Raw genomic sequence first — 17,556 nt, forward strand, 5'->3', positions numbered from 1 at the left:
GATGATGCAAAAGTAAAAAAGTTGGTAGAAACACAAGTATAGTAAAAGCAGATGAAATTTTTTTTTCTGAACAAGTGCTGAGATCAAAGAAACAGATTTGAGTGCTGAAACTAGAAAACTGGCTAGTTATAAAAAAAACTAAGCTAGAAGGCTTCCCTCCAACACAGAAGGGCTTGGGGGCTCAGAAGCCTACAAATAGTCTATACCACTTAACAGGAAAGGCAGGAAACAAGCTTAATTTTTTTTTTCTGTTTCCCAGATGCTCTCTTTGTACACAGTAGGAGTGCCTGAAATCAGAATATGATCTCACTGCACTCAGTTGAGTGAGCAAATGAGATGGGCCCAGAAGGAGTATCCAAACACAAATTTACAAGAGGGGTGGGCAGTTGCAAGGCCACTAAGATTAACACCAAAACAAAAACAGGGAGAGTGGGTGGGACTAACTGAAGAGCAGAGTGAAAACTTCCAGTTCAGTTAATATTCCTTCCACACAGTTAAAATCAATTTAAATACTGTATTTTTTGAAAAAAAAGAGCAGATAAAGGTACTTAAATTCTCTTATACGTCCAGTTGAATATAGCAAGTTCTTAGCCGGCCAAAGCTGAGGTTTTTAAGCAGAAAATATTTCACACTGTACCACTTAAATAGGCAAGGACAGGAAATCAAAGAATGTGACTACCCCCACACCTGTAATTACTAGCAAATAACAAAATTCAGCAAACACTGACTAACTTCCAGTTCAGCTAATATTCCTTCCACACAGTTAAAATCAATTTAAATACTGTATTTTTTGAAAAAAAAAGCAGATAAAGGTACTTAAATTCTCTTATACATCCAGTTGAATATAGCAAGTTCTTAGCCGGCCAAAGCTGAGGTTTTAAGCAGAAAATATTTCACACTGTACCACTTAAATAGGCAAGGACAGGAAATCAAAGAATGTGACTACCCCCACACCTGTAATTACTAGCAAATAACAAAATTCAGCAAACACTGACTAACTTCCAGTTCAGCTAATATTCCTTCCACACAGTTAAAATCAATTTAAATACTGTATTTTTTTGAAAAAAAAGCAGATAAAGGTACTTAAATTCTCTTATACGTCCAGTTGAATATAGCAAGTTCTTAGCCGGCCAAAGCTGTGTTGAAGTTTCAGGAGGTCCTTAAGTTCTGGTATCTGTGCAACTGTGCAAAAAAATGCATTAGGCTGGACAAAAAATCCTACTACACAACATTACAAACTAAATACCAACGCAACCCTCAAAAATTTTGGAAAAATGTAAACCAGCTACTAAAATCCACCCAAAAGGCTACCCCCAAACCAACCACCCCTGACACTAAAGTTCCCATTGAAACACAATTCAACTCCCACTTTGTGAACTCAATTCTATCCTTAGTATCACAGGACAATTCCTTCCTCACTATCATCCCAACACAAATAACACTAATACAAGCTTTACCCTCAGAACAGTTTCCACCACTTCAATCAAAAGCATGCTCTCCAAACTAAAAACCTCATCAACAGCAGCCAACCTACTCCCCAGCTATTTCTTGAAACTCACAGTAGATGCTATTGTTATCCCAGTCTCCACTCTCATAAATGGATCAATTGTTGAAAACTATGTGCCCAAACTCTGGAAAATATCCTATGTTACACCCATACATAAAGGCGGGACCTCCACTAAACTTAATAACTACAGACCCATTGCTTTACTCTCCCCCCTGGCCAAAATCCTAAAAAAATGCATCCATACCCAGATGCTAAACTATCTCCTAGACAGCAACATCCTGTCACCTACTCAGCATGGTTTCAGACCTGCCCTCCTCTGCTTCACAGACACAGTAAATCATCTAAAAAATGAAGGCCTACAGGTGTCAACTATTTTTTTGGATATGTCCAAAACATTTGACACACTCTCACACCAAATCCTGCTAAACAAACTAAACCAATATCATCTATCAAATTCCACTCTTACCTGGTTCCAGAGCTACTTAACTGACAGATACCAAGCTGTGAATTCTCTCTCTCCTCAGCTGCCCATAACTATAGGAGTCCCACAGGGTTCTATCTTAGGACCACTACTATTCACAGTCTTCACAAATGACCTCTATACCTCCACACAGCATGCATCTATCATTCAGTATGCAGATGACACAACCTTAAGCTGTGCTGCACAAAACATTCCCACCCTCCTGCAAATAACTCAACTAGCATTCTCTGATGTTGAAAACTACCTTAGCAAAGCCCAACTTATCCTCAATCCAAAGAAAACTCAGCTTATGATTATAACCAATTCTAACAAAAACACTAACAGTCAATTCACTATCTACTCCACAAATGCTACTCCAATCACTCCAATGGCACAGGCTAAGCTATTGGGAATAACCATAGACTCCCACCTAAAATTTGATAGTCATCTCAACTTAACTATTAAAAAAGTACATGCCAAATTGGGATCTCTCTACCGTATCAAACCATTTCTTACCAGCAACACAAGATCAGCCGTTGCTCGCTCCCAACTTCTATCCATCCTACTCTATGCATCTCCCATTCTGACTAATCTCAACAAAACTGAACTAAGCAAAATGGAAGCCTGCTATAACAGAATTGCCCGCTTTGCTGCAAATTGTTCATATAGAACTCATCACTGTACTGCTTCGAGACAGCTCCACTGGCTTGAACTGCCCCACCTCCATACCTACAATCAGCACTGCCTCTGTCATTCTATTACCTTTCCAATAAGTGTCCTGCCCTCAAAAACCTAGTACAACAGCACTCAGCCAAAAGGCCTCTTAGATCATCAAGCAAATTACTACTAGAAGTCACCAACAGCTACAATAGCTTTGGAGATGTGCTATATAGTAGTTCAGTGGCTAAAAAATGGAACTCTGTCCCTACTAGCATTCAAAATACATCATCCAAAGCCTCCTTTAAAGACCTCATCAGGCAACATCTCAAGCAAAGTTGGCAGTGCCATGATTGCTCCCCAGGCTAGTGAAAGCAGATAACGTATACATACTAAATCTAGAGTACTTGATAATAGTTTTCAATCTTACTCACAAACACTGGCTAATCTACAATGTATGTACTGTACCTGTGTACTATGTATGTATTCTGCCTATGTTCCAAATTTCAGCTGTACACCACAAATCTATTAATTACATCTATTTTTAAATAGGATTTTTTTGTTTGCTCTCTCCACTGTAACTGTTGATGTGCTGCATACCACAGTAAAAACATGTCTCTTGTAATTTGTGTGTATACTGATCATGTCTGAATAACTAAATGTGTCTGTAATTTTTCTTTGTGGAGCTTTTCTTCCAGGGCCTCTGCTGAAAAAGGATCTTTTCGGCTCAGACACCCCCGGTTAACAAATGTAAAATAAAAAAAATAAATAAAACTAAAAATCTTTCTCTATAGTCTTCTGGCATTGAATAGTAACACCATAATGCTCTCTGATAGGGATGCTGCCTAAAAAAGGTACTTTGGGGGTAGAAAAAACTTTAGCCAGTATGTCAAAGCCCTGGTACGAAAGGTGTAAGCTATCCTTATCGAAACAGAAAATCTTACCTACCATCTTATCCTAGGCTTACACATAATTGAACCCCTTAGAATGACACCAGTTGTTTAGTCATTTCATAGGTAAATATTAGGCTATCAGTCTGCAGACTATTACAAGTCTAGCCAATAACCAGTGACTACAGTCGAACATTCTATCTTGCATCTGTGTATGTGTTGGGGCATGAGGGGTGGAAAAAGGGTATTTGCATGTGAGTGACTGACTGAGGAGGGGTGTTGTTTGTGTGTGCACATGTGCGTGCGTGTGTGTGTGTGTGTGTGTGTGTGTGTGTGTGTGTGTGTGTGTGTGTGTGTGTGTGTGTGTGTGTGTGTGTGTGTGTCTGTGTGTGTGTGTGTGTGTCTGTGTATGTAGGAGGTGCCTTTGCTAACACAGTGCAGGGCTGCTAGGGATAACACTAACATGGTCTGGTCTGACAGCAATAGCCCTTGATGCTGAGATATGGTAATGAGTCGATAATTAGGTCTTTCTAATTATTTGCATACCTGTCTTTAAATCACACCTGAATTCTAGATACTCCAAATTAATTTCAAAACTTAGCATGAAGAAATTAAGAAATGGCAGGACAACAAGTCCAGTTAATTCATCTTGAAAACTCTGTTAGGGACAGAGGCCTTCTTGAAACCAAAACACAGCCACATTTACTGGTTGAACACATATAAGTTCTTTTTGCTTGAATATATAAAAAACAGCTTATACTTGTAAAAGCATGTATTGACTGAAGATAGAACTGATATAACAACATCCAACATTATATTGTGACTGTGTCTGTCAGGGTGATCAAGTGGTGGGCTGTGTGTGTGTTTGGGGGGGGGTCTGGGGGGGGGGGTCATACCTCTGCAGTCCCCTAGACTAATGAGTAAATCCTGCAACATGGAGAGAACACTTGATATCAGTGATAGCTCTTTATATACCATGCATTAAAGGCACTTAAAATTAGAAGGAAAAAAGTTTTGTAGTACAAAAGATATGGGACAGGGGAACACTAGGCAGCAGGGATAACTCCTTATATTGTGCCTAAGAGGTAGTAGCATATTAGTTATCAGCACCACCATGGGTAGAGCTAAAGGGTTTTTCAAATCTTTTCAAATAAAAAACAAATAAGGTTTCAAACCCTGCACACTTCACAAAGTTTGCAGCTTATCCATCAGGAACATTAACCCACTATGTTAACTGATAAATCGGTGTAGTCATTTTATTAACCTTATAAATAAGTACAAAGCTCTAATGTCTACCATTATGCACTGCTTGCAGTGGTCTGTGAGTTATGAGGGACAGGGCAGTGAAAGAGTAAACAAGAGGAAGTGCCTTTAAAATCAGGGACAGTTGAGAAGGCTATCGGATGTGTTATATGACAGGTGGAATTTCTCCACACAAGAGTATCTTGCAAGTGTGTGGACATATGAAAAATTCTCACTATACCTTCTGAGGCTTGAAAGATTTCATCACCATACTGATCACAAACCACTAGCTCCACTGATTAATTCCTATGATTTCAATTAAGCACCACCAATTTGCCGAAGGTTGCTGGTGAGACTGAGGCATTTTAATGTCAGAGGTGTCAATGTATCTGGAAAGCAAATGACTGTGGCCAGCAATCTGAGATATGACTAGACAAAATCTAATACCAAAGAAGGTTTCGCTGAATATGTGCAGAACATCATGACAAATTAGCCAGTAACAACTAATAATTGTGCCCACAGTGAATTTGCCTCAGCCATGTAGCAGAACTGAAATCCAGCTATGTGTCTCTAGTCAAGTGTTCCCATAGGGAAATGTCTTGCAACCTATAAGCCCAAACTCTGTCTTGTTAATATCTGTCAGTGGGTATCTTTTGTGATTTTATTTTGTAGTTGCATATAATTTATTATGAATTAATATTCAACATGACGAGCTGATATCGTTTTAAATTCATTCATTCATGTTTTCATTATCCACTTTATCTATTCAAAGTCTTGAGGGAGCTGAAGTCTTTCTTAGAATTTTGGATTGAGAACAAGGTAGTTTTTCACTTCTAGAACTTATATGATGAGAATTTGGTCTCTAAAGTCCATTGCGTCAGCCTTGGCTTTGACAGCGTTTATGCATTCACTGGCTTTTACCTACCCTACATGAAACAGACTTAGCTGTATTCTATACACCCAGAAATAATGGCCAGATCATATCTTGATACATGTGATAAAATGGTGTGCCTTAAGTGAAAATTAGTTAAGCAATATATACACGCATATTACTGGTTATGCTGATTTGTTTTCCTGACAAACTATCAATGAAGTTTTTACCTTTGACAGATGGTAACATATATGCTGCACACACCTGGGTCTGTATTAAATTGTTGACTGCATATTATTGACTCAGAACATCAAATGCAAAACATCAAAAGTGGAAAACATCAAAGTGTGGCAGTAGCTGGTAGTCTGAGATTGTGGTACAGCAGAAAGTCGGGTTTTGCACTTTCTCTGCTGTAGTGTGATCTCGTAGTCAGTATGTATAATTAGCAGGGTCTGCTGCAGATGCATCATCCCACATGGGGGTGCAGGGGGGGGGTCTGTCCTGCAAATATATGTTTTAGAAGTTTTTCTTTTCTTTTGATGTTTTCCACTTTCATTGTTTTGGAATTAATGTTCCGAGTGTTAATGATGTGTGTAGCTGACAATTAAAGTAGACTTGCCACACGCTACTCTATCCTCAGCTTCATGTTCTTCTTCCATATTGTGTGAAGTCACACACCTTGTGAATTATCCAATATGTCCCATCACTATTTGTCCACTTTCTTTGTGACTCTCTGCATCCCACATCTCCATCAATGAATGTCACATCCACCCTGTTTCTCTTTCCTGTCATATGTGTGTATTTTTCTCCAGGCACACTTACTTGAACAACCCTTTTCCTTCCTCTGTTTTGCTATCATCCTCCATGCTTGTCACCCATCAATATAAAAATAAATCAGAGCTCTGGCCACACGTACAAAAAAAGTTGCTACCCCTAATCTGCGCTATACTTTATGTTGTCTTTTTGCATAACCCTCTGTTCGTTGCTATCATCCATTCCTACTTTCCTGCAGACTCATTTTCCACCGCACTCTATGCTTCATAAGTGTATTCATGTATGTGAGTTCTCCACAACACACAGTAGATGCCATACTGGAATAGTTGTCTGTGTGAGTGTGTGAGTGTGTGTGTGTGTGTGTGTGTGTGTGTGTGTGTGTGTGTGTGTGTGTGTGTGTGTGTGTGTGTGTGTGTGTGTGTGTGTGTAGTGCTGTTATATATATATATATATATATATATATATATATATATATATATATATATATATATATGTGTGTGTGTGTGTGTGTGTGTGTGTGTGTGTGTGTGTGTGTGTGTATAATATGTACATATATTTATATCTAAATAAAAATATATATATGTGTGTGTATATATATATATATATATATATATGGGTCTAGGACTAATGCTTGAAGACATATTTCCACGAATCCAAAACGGCCGATCACAGTTACGTGAAAGTGCTTTTTCACAGAAAAAAGCACTTTTGCGAAACTGTACTAAAAAAAAAAAAAACATGAGGAAATGTCTGTTGGTGAGATTGTGGCACAGTGGGGATAAGGGAATATTCCCTTTTCCCCACTGTAGTGCGATCTTTGAGTGTGAATATAAAAGTAGGGAGTGTAGGGGGCACAGGTCCCCACATGGCAGGTGCAGGGGGTCTTGTCCCCCCCCCCGCATAAACCTGATTACTGTTGTTTTTTTTTTTTTTAATGTTGTTAAGTGTTTTTTTAAATTGAGTTTCGCGAAAGTGCTTTTTTTGGAGAAAAAGCACTTTCACAAAACTGTGCTCAGCCGTTTCCAATTCGTGGAAACGTCTCTTCGAGCATTAGTCCTAGATCCATATATATATATATATATATATATATATATATATATATATATACATACACACACACTGTTACATGCTACTGAGCTGCGTCACTTCATATGAGACATTCAGTATTAGCTATACATACATATAAATTTTTCATGAGGACATAACAATGTGGCAAGTAGCCAGTATGGATACTTATGTGACATATATATATCCCACTCACTCAGTTCCTCTAAGCTAGTCTGCCATTCCACAGATTGCTATGGCTACATGACTTCTGTACTAATCAGTTATTTACATCTGTCGATGAATCCCAGCAGCTATTATGTTCTCTATCATTAACATTAGATAAGATCCTGCATGGTAAATGCATGACTGCTTGGTGTCACCAATTGTTCTCATTCACAAACAAATAAAACTTTAAAAGAGTTGATATCTCAGAACAACCAGAGCACAGCCAGACTCAAAAAATGAAATTATCAGAGAAGAGTGATGTACCTGGGTGGTAAATAAATTAAATTCATATTTCGTCAGTTTCATCAGATGAATAACGAAAGAGCTGGCAATTGCAATAGCAAAACGGGTTGTAAAAAGATGTCTTGCATTTGTGCTTTGATGCAGCAGTTTTAATTAACAGTATGGAATGATAATTCAGAAAATGTTTTTTAATGGAGAATCCTAATTCAGATTTAGACACATCTTCCCTGACAACACTTTAGCTAAGAGATAGATTATAAATGATGTACTTGTTATTGTTGATGCTTATTTTGGAAACTGGCTACCATTTTGGTAACAGATGCCCTTAAAGTGCATTGGACCTTAGGACATCTAGCAATATAAATTTCATCTGTAACAAAGTGATTCTTTTGTGCCAAATCACTTGGCTGCTAGGCTCAACTCAAGTTTAATACAATGTTTTCCCCAGCTTATATTATTTGTTCTGTAGATTAACAGAGAGACAGTAGTTTATAGTAATCTGTATACTGCCAGCCATATTTCTAAGGATAGGCCTTCAGCACTAACAGTTAGGTGAAGAATGTCAGGCTGTAAAATAAATATGAAACACATTTCACCTAGCTCCCAAGAAAGAAAGGGTAGGGAAAATAACGCTCATGTCTCAGAAATGAACTTCAAACTTTCCCATGGGATATGACTCTTGACATCTGGAGATGGACAAAATAACAATCAGAGTAAGTAGGCCTCAAATATAACCTGTGTTTAATTAGAGCCCATTGCTTCTCTGTTTTCTTGCAGCTCTAAGGCTGAAGAGTTCATGCACACAGCCTCCTATGGGTCAGACAGAACCAAATATGAGAATGACAGACTGAAACAGAACATGATTCTGTTAAGTGATTTACACCAGTGACATTTTTAGCACACACTCTCCCTCACTAGCACATTAGTTTGCCAGTTATGGCACACAGGCTTATGTTCAGCACTTGTGCTGCTAACTTCACGTTTGGAACTGTTTAGGGAATCAGTATCATCTCTCTGATGTGAAAGGAAAGCTTAACAATATTTATGTTGTGTATTTGCCCAATGTACTTCCTTTCCTTTTCTGTTATGTGCATTATCAGCAAAAGCTTTTTTCAGTCAAGACCAGGTGTGTATGTACTGCACATGTATAGCGCAAGAAGTGTTTAGACTGGAACTGTGGCCCCTTTTTGGTAAAGATCGGGTGGGTATGTTGTGCACATATATAGCACAAGACGTACTCAGACTAGAACCATGGCCAATATGCCCTAGCTCTTAGTGCTTTATAGTTGCTTTACTGTGCTGCAGTGTAAAATTCAGATTACAGGCATCACACTAAGCAAAGAAACAAAAGAAATACAGAAAAATATATTTATTTGATGCATATATTGCTATATCACTCCTTTATAGTTCATACAATGATGTGTCTTCCAAAAGAATATGTGAGAAAATAGTACAGTGCTAGTAACAGCTTGTCCCACAACCGGTACTAATGACCCTGTGGTAACATTTTTAGAGTATTGTTATGTCTTTTCATACATTGAAGGTTGTTCAATGAACTAATGTTTATAGTTAGGTGATTGTTTATTGAATACTATTTAAATCACATAACTGTAAACATTAGTTCATTGAACAACCTCCTATGCATGAAAAAACATAATAATGCTGCAAAAACTTACAACACACTGAAAGCAATCTAATGCCCATTGAAGTATATCTCATCCATTCTGACTTGTCCATCCATTCATCCATCCATCCATCCATTCATCCAGCCAGCCAGCCAGCCAGCCAGCCATTATGGTGTTGCCAGTGCCCCCTTAACTACCTTGCTGACCATTTCTGTGCAGCAGCAGCCCTAGCCTGCCAACATTCTGTCAGTAGGTTCAAGAAAGGAAGGGGGGGTAAAAAAGGGGGGTGGGCTTCAATGATCCCACCCACCAGCCTTCCATACAGATTGCACCCCCCCACACCTTTCCTGAAGACAAATACTCCAGTAATACTGCTATGGGTAACAATGTTTTAAATGATCAGTGTTTTCCCATAGAACATAATGAATAAAGGCTCTATGTCATATAATCGAATGTTCAGCTCCCCAAACCTCCATTCATCAAGCTGAAAACAGTGAATATTCACTTCAGCGAATTTCTAAAAGAGGGAATGGCATAAGTTGGCCAACATTACAGCCGTCAGACAAACTGCATTATGTCAAACCCACCCAGGTGGGGGGTTGTGCACCTCACACACCCCCCACATGGGGGGCTGTGCCAGCCCACCCTACCAACTATATATACCAACTCCGAGATCGCACTACGGTGGGGATAAAGGGCAAATTTCCTGATGTTGGCCAACTAATGCCATTCCCTCTTTTAGAAATTTGCAGAAGTTCACGTTTGCTGAAGTGCACGTTCACTGTTTTTTGTCAATGAATGGAAGTTTGCTGAGTTGAACATTCAATTATATGACATAGACCTATGAATAAATGATTATGAATCAACATCAAAACTCATATCAACTTTTGAGCTGTTAAACTAACATGTAAACTTAGTAAATTATTACAATGAGTTGTTTCTATTGTTGTATTTATTTGCTTTTATTTATTTATTTATTTATTTTTGTATTCCAATAACAAACATTTAGTATGCAGCAAACCTTGCAAAAAGTACAGCAATTGCTAGTTAAACAGAAAATCAATCCCAGTCTTGTTTAATTGCATCCCATTGTGACTTAATAAAGCAGAATCCATTTTGGCTAAAGCAAGGTGCTCTATAACCTGAAATAAATCAATACTTGGAGTAGCTTTCACAATCGTGTGGTGAATAAATATTCTGGTAAGCTGAACTGTAGCCAGTTTGTAGGCGCTAGTCCTTAGTGTCCTCAGGATTATGGCTGAACAAATTACTGACAATTTTGGATGGAGGTGGCAAAAGGCAGCTAAGACAGCGGCCATTCTGACTAATAAAATGTGTTTAAGTATATGACCTTTCCATTGTCCTAAAGATGGATGGCATGGTGTCACACAGCAGTCCAAAGCTGGTTATAACTGTTGCAAAAACAAACCAGGACATCCTTTCTAAGGCACCAGTCAAACAGCAAGATTAATGTTGAGAGTTGTCCCACTGAGACAAGCTGCTGCTCTGAAGCTTACTCTGGAGATAAAGACATGACCAATGAACAGTAAATGCCAGAAACCTGCATCATATAAAGCAGCTGTTCATATTAGCAATTCATCTCATATATTTTTATTTTATTTATTTTATTTTACATTTGTTTACAAGGAACGTCTGACTGGTCCAATGGCCCATTTTCAGCGGAGGCCCGGGGAGAAATGCTTTAGATGATCACCTTCCAGCCCTTTCAAAACCTTCACTGACTACCCTTCTTCAGTCAGATCTGTGGGTCTCTCAATTCTAAAAGAATGTGAGCTAAATCCTACAATAAGGACCTCTTGACTAGCTAGGAGCTTAGTGAGCATGGTCCGTAAATTTTTAAATACCCTGAAGGTAATCTGAAGATGTGTTCTTCAGCTGACAAGTCTTGCAATCACAGCTGCAATGTCCAAGCTCAATGCACTGAACAAAAGACAAAACACCCCTTCCATTCTAAGGAGACTTGTTAATATAAGCATCTCTGATTGGTATTGAATCTCCTTACCCATATCAGTACCACTTCTTTTGTCAACATAACAGCTCTCCAGTGAAGGTACTGCAAGAGCTCACTAACATGGAAGGCACCAGCATAATGCTATGAAAATAAGGTAGGCCATAATAAAAAAAACTATGATATTTGGATTTTAATGCCATGACACCCAAAATAATTGATCACAGTGATCTTCTCCTAACTATTTACATTATCCTATCCCTTTTACAATCCTACTGACTGTTCTGAAACCTAGAAACCTGTCTATCCATCCTAGAGCTGCCAAATGGATATTGATCAAGATGGCTGCCTCTCTCAACTGCATCTAAACAGTATAAAGCATATAACCAGGGACCCTGATCAGTGCATGTTGGCCCGAGGCAAACTAACATACAATTTCTTAAATGCTAAGACTGTAGAAGCAAAGGACTTCAGAGTGTTGCTAGCCCAGGATCTACCCAAAAGATCCATTATCACTCTTCACAAATAAGCCACATCTTTGATGAAATCAGTTTGGGATTCCACACTAGGCATCTTGAGCCTGTTTCCAGAACCTGCAGAGCTGAAAATGAGAAAGGCTATCAGTTATGGACTTAATTTTGCCAGGAACATGTACAACCATGAAAGATAGGTTACTCTCTAAGCTGTGCAAAACTAAAAGCCTCAAAATGGACTATACCTAGAAGGACTAGGATGATTTCTTAACGAGTACCATGACTACTGCTTGATTATTCAATTGAAAAATGATTTTCTGGTTTCTAAAGAGATCCTGCCACACTACAGTAGATATACATACAGGAATAAGTCTAAGAAATTAATGTCTCTCTTTCTGACACAAGTCCATTAGATGGGCCAAGGAGAAGCTAGCCAATGTCCGTCTATGTATGCCCTCATCCTATGACCTGCTGCTGCATTAATCAAAAGGTGTAGTACTTCTGCCAACATCCACTTGGTTTGCCAAAATTATACCCCCATTTAAATCTGAAAGGAGCACCACCCACAGACATATATCCTCTTTGATACATGTAGTGATTCAAGCCCAGTGATGTTTCCTTTGGCCCTCTCTTAACAAATTAGACAGAGATCTGAGAAATGTCCTGCGTGGGGCCATTGCCTGACAGGCAAAATTGAAAAGACCCTTAATCTCCATCAGTTTGTCAATTCTGGTCTTCCTTACACCTAATAAGGGAGGTTGGCCTAATGGTTAAGGTGTTTACCTTACAGACACAAGGTGCAGGGTTTGATTCTTGCATGGGGTAACTGGCTAGGCTTAAAATGGCCTGAAAGGGCAGGTAGCCTAGTACTAACCTATGAACACTTTTATGGCTTCCATCAACTGTTGAAGCTTGTTCTGCAGTAGTCAAAATGTATTTGCTTTAATGTCGATCTCAAGGCCTAAAATGTAATCAGTTGAGTAGGGTCTTCCATTTTCTCTGGCACAACGGGTACTCCCAGGTTCTGGCACAGGCCGACAGAAATCTCCACCCCCTTCTTGGTTCCTAGTTTCCCTTTACAAACAATGAGATAATCATCTAAATCGTGTATAGCCACCTGATGTTGGGGGGCTTTAACTTGCCAGCACCCAAGAAGGGCTGTGCTGAATATCTCAGATGTGAAACATGCAGTGACACCCCACTGGCATCACACCATCAAAGTAAAATTTCCCCTCAAAGCCAATGGCAAGGAGAGGCTAATCTTCTTCTTCTTGGATGGGTATTAAATGGAAAGCAAATTCAATATCTAATTTTATGAGCCAAGGATATGAAAATCTTTTAATGCTCCTGGACTCCTCAAATAACGAGGCATAGTGTACTCATGCTTCATCTCTGCTAACAAAATCATTTACTGAAGACCAAGCTGGGAAGGACAAATAATGAATGAGGTTAAACTCACCCTTCTTCTTCTTAGGTACTAGGCCTATGGAGGATGCTGTAAAGGATTCCCAAGCTGCAATCCTAAAAGGACCAATCATCCCGACTGCTTCTACCTACGCATTAGGATCCAAAAAACTGTTTTCTTTGCCAGTCATTGAAGATAAATTCATAACCACCAAACACTGTACTATCTGATATGAGTACACTAGTATCCTGTCTACCAGCCCACGCATTGTAGTTGCATAGCAGGCACCTTCCAACACAGACACGCACGTACACACACACACACACACACACACACACACACACACACACACACACACACACACAAGCACATCTGTGAAGCTGCATAAATGGCCTCTACAAATGCATAAGTACTGACACAGACACACAAACACCTTGTTGCACCGCACACACACTCAAACAAGCACATCTGTGTTGCTGCATAAATGGCCTCTACAATTGCATAAGCACTGACACAGGCACACCATCGCCTACAGACACACACACATACATACACATACACACACATACATACACACATACACACACACACACACACACACACACACACACACACACACACACACACACACACACACACACACACACACGCACGCAAACGCACACACATGCTATGAGCCATGTACTCATACTTGGGGCTGAATGGATGTATGCCACTTTTTGACAGTGTACACGTTTTCCTCCTCGAGTCAAAAATAACTCAGTAAAGTGACTCTAAATCTGATTGGTCAATTGTATTAATACAGTGCATCTGCCATTTCCTGGGAGAGAACATGGCTAATGTGCATTAGCTGTGTCACCAGACTGCTACATTTCCATGCAGATTCCCTTATGAGGAATTAGGTTAAAAAAGTAAACCTTTCTGAAGACACAGAGAGAGAATTTCTACATAAGTAAACAGTATGCAAGAAGAACATTGACTGGTAATACAAGTACCCCTACACTGTAATAGCAATGCATTTTTAACCCCAACCCTATACCTTCCCTTGCAAAAACCCTTTCTGCCTCACCACTACTCAAGATGCAGACATTTAGGCACATATCACATACATCAGCACATACCCACAACACTAAATCCATCCCCTTCACTAGCCCTTATTCTAACCTTAAGCACAAGTACTCACACACATTCCCAGCCCTAATGCTAAAACTTTTAGTATATCCAAAAATGTTAAAATCCCAAACACACACTTACCTTCTTCAAATGCAATCAATTTTCCTTCTTTCAACATCAACATCACTTAAGAAAGAGTTTTCAACAAATTTTCCAAGCACATCACTTTGTCAATGACCTCACAATTCAGCAGAGTTCAACGTATATATATATATATATATATATATATATATATATATATATATATATATATGCAGAGTTTCACTTTACAATCCTGAAATACTGAAATATTGAAATTCAGTATCCCGAGACTGTAAAGCCGAAAACTAAAAAACCCGAAACCCCAAAAGCACGAAATTCAAATTTGCAACTACCCACATAAACACTCCACTCTCAAACAAGCACACATACACCTTCCTCCCTACACTATCAACCAACACTACACACACAAACACAAAAAAAAAAACATACGCGGTGATCCTACATATAAGCAAAGGGGCAAGCCCCCCTGCAACCCCCACACCCCCGCTACTTATATATATTAACTCCGAGGTCACACTAAAAAAACACACAAAAAACACCACTACACATTCTACACTCCCCTTGCACAAACACACATCGCATACGTACAAATACCACCACTCGCAACACTTACACCCTCACAATCTTACCTACCTACCCTAACCCACACCTCAAAACTCCAAACATACTCACAAACACTAAAATCCCTACACAAAACCCCTAGTAAAACATCACTTACCTGAATTTCCAGCCACATCCACACCACGGATTCGACATTTCTGCATTCGCCATTTCCGCACTCGGTATTCTGCACTTTCACGCAAGTGCAGTTTCAATGCTTCGCTTTCGAGCTACTGAAATTCAATATTTCAGTAGATAAAGATTGTGAAGTGAAACTATATATATTTACAGCTATAAAAACACTTCCAAACCAAAGGGTAAGACAAACCATTGAGGAAAATGGCATGAAAGACCCAGCCATACAGCTATATATATATATATATATATATATATATATATATGTGTGTGTGTGTGTGTGTGTGTGTGTGTGTGTGTGTGTGTGTGTGCATGTGTGTGTGTCTGCACATGATTGCATGTACACATGCACACATGATTTGGGAGTAGGCAAAAGGCAGACAGTTATGAGGCAAATGTGGTGCACAGCCTGACTCTGGACTCATAGTCTGTGCTTTGTTTGTAGTTATTTTTAATGCATTATTTTTCCCTTTAAACTATCATGTAACACAACTGCACCTAACAACCTGAATGCATGCTTTGTTACTTCATCTGACCTATTATTTGGTGAAATGAGGCATATGATTAATGGCAACCTTGTGGTAACACCAACCAGGAATTTTGCTTACTGTCAAAAGGAAAACACAAATGTGTACTGAGAATCATTAAATACTCCTAAGAGGCATGCAGCTACAGAACAATGGCTAGCTACAATCGCCTTCCCTGGACAAGTGCTCTAAAACTTATATTAAAAAAATACAATGATCCCATATAAAAGCAAAAAGTGAAGATGTATGATGGACAGCAGGGATTCCCAAATTTGAAGCAGAAAAAAAAAAATAGATTAAAAGGTAGAAAGAAAAATTAGCATGCTGAAGTTCTTGCAAAGGACATGGTCATTCTAAAGCATGTGACAGCAGCCATCAAGAAGTGCTCTTTCAGATACAAGAAGGAGAAATCATGGCTTTGCAGAGGTCTGAAAATCCAGAACACAGGCTGATCAAGCATGGAAAAAGAATGACTAAAACTTCTTATAATACTGAAGTTACAGCTGCAGCTATGAGAAAACATATATACCAAGAGACATGGCCATTCAAGTTGACCGAAGGAACTCTAATTTGGGTTGCAGAATGTCCGCCTAACGAGGAGAAGAATGGAAGCCAGATAGCTGCAATAATGTGTACTCTGTAAGACACTCAAATGCATTGCTAAGGAATAGCTCATAACCACCACTTTTAAGCAAGTGTGTTCAAGCAGAGAAGACACCAACATCAGACTGTTGACATACTTTGTAGTGAAGGTCTGTAGGAAGAAGGGACGATATGTTAATGCAAGGTGGGGTCTATGGAAGATGGGAGTTCTAACAATGCTTCTCTATAAGGGAAACTGTTAGTGTCCTAAACATCAGTTTAATACTCCTGAATAGGTTGTGGAGTTTATCAATAAAGAAAAGGGATTGATGTGAACATGTAGAGTTATACAGACAGAAGTTCAGCACTGAGAAGAGCTGGGGATGTGCAAGTAAGAGGTGTGCACAGCTAACAGGAAACTGTCAACAAAAATGAAAGGCTTTTAAAAGGTTATTCGCTATAGAAAGGGATACAAATGGGTAGAAGAAAGTAAATCCACCCATCCAGGACAAATAACCAAAAAAATTAAAATAGAAATGGAAAGTTAAGAGAAAATCAACTCAGTGGAACCAGAGAAACAAGAAGGTCAATATAAGAGCAAGTACAGCAAAAGAGCATACATAAGGAGAGGAAAATAGTGCGCCAGAGAGACCGAAGGAGGAAAACATGTCAGCAAATGTGAAAACAAGCACTATTCCCAGGATTCAATAAAGCCTACATAGCTGTTTTTCACCATGCATGCATCGTGGTGCAATGTGCACACAGGCATGGAAAGTTTTAGGTATGTGCAGCCCTTAGAATCCTAGTTATAGATACCTTTCAGAGACCAATAGGGGACATGTTGGGGCTGTTACAGACATCAGTATCCAGGATCCTCCACCAATTCCTGAAGGCTATGCTCCCACATGCCAGTAACTACATATATTTTCCCCATAGTTCTGAGGAGAAGGACAGAAATATGCAGGAGTTCTACCATGTAGTACACTACCATGAAGTACTTAGTGCCACAGATTGTACACATATATAAATGAAGGCACCACCTGGGGAACAGGGTAGGTTCTACATTAGCAGAAAGGGCTACCAATCTATCCACTGCCAAGCTGTGTGTA

The sequence above is a fragment of the Protopterus annectens genome, chromosome 2.part0 (assembly GCF_019279795.1).
Source record: "Protopterus annectens isolate FY-2018-M chromosome 2.part0, PAN1.0, whole genome shotgun sequence".
In the NCBI taxonomy this organism is placed as follows: Eukaryota; Metazoa; Chordata; order Ceratodontiformes; family Protopteridae; genus Protopterus; species Protopterus annectens.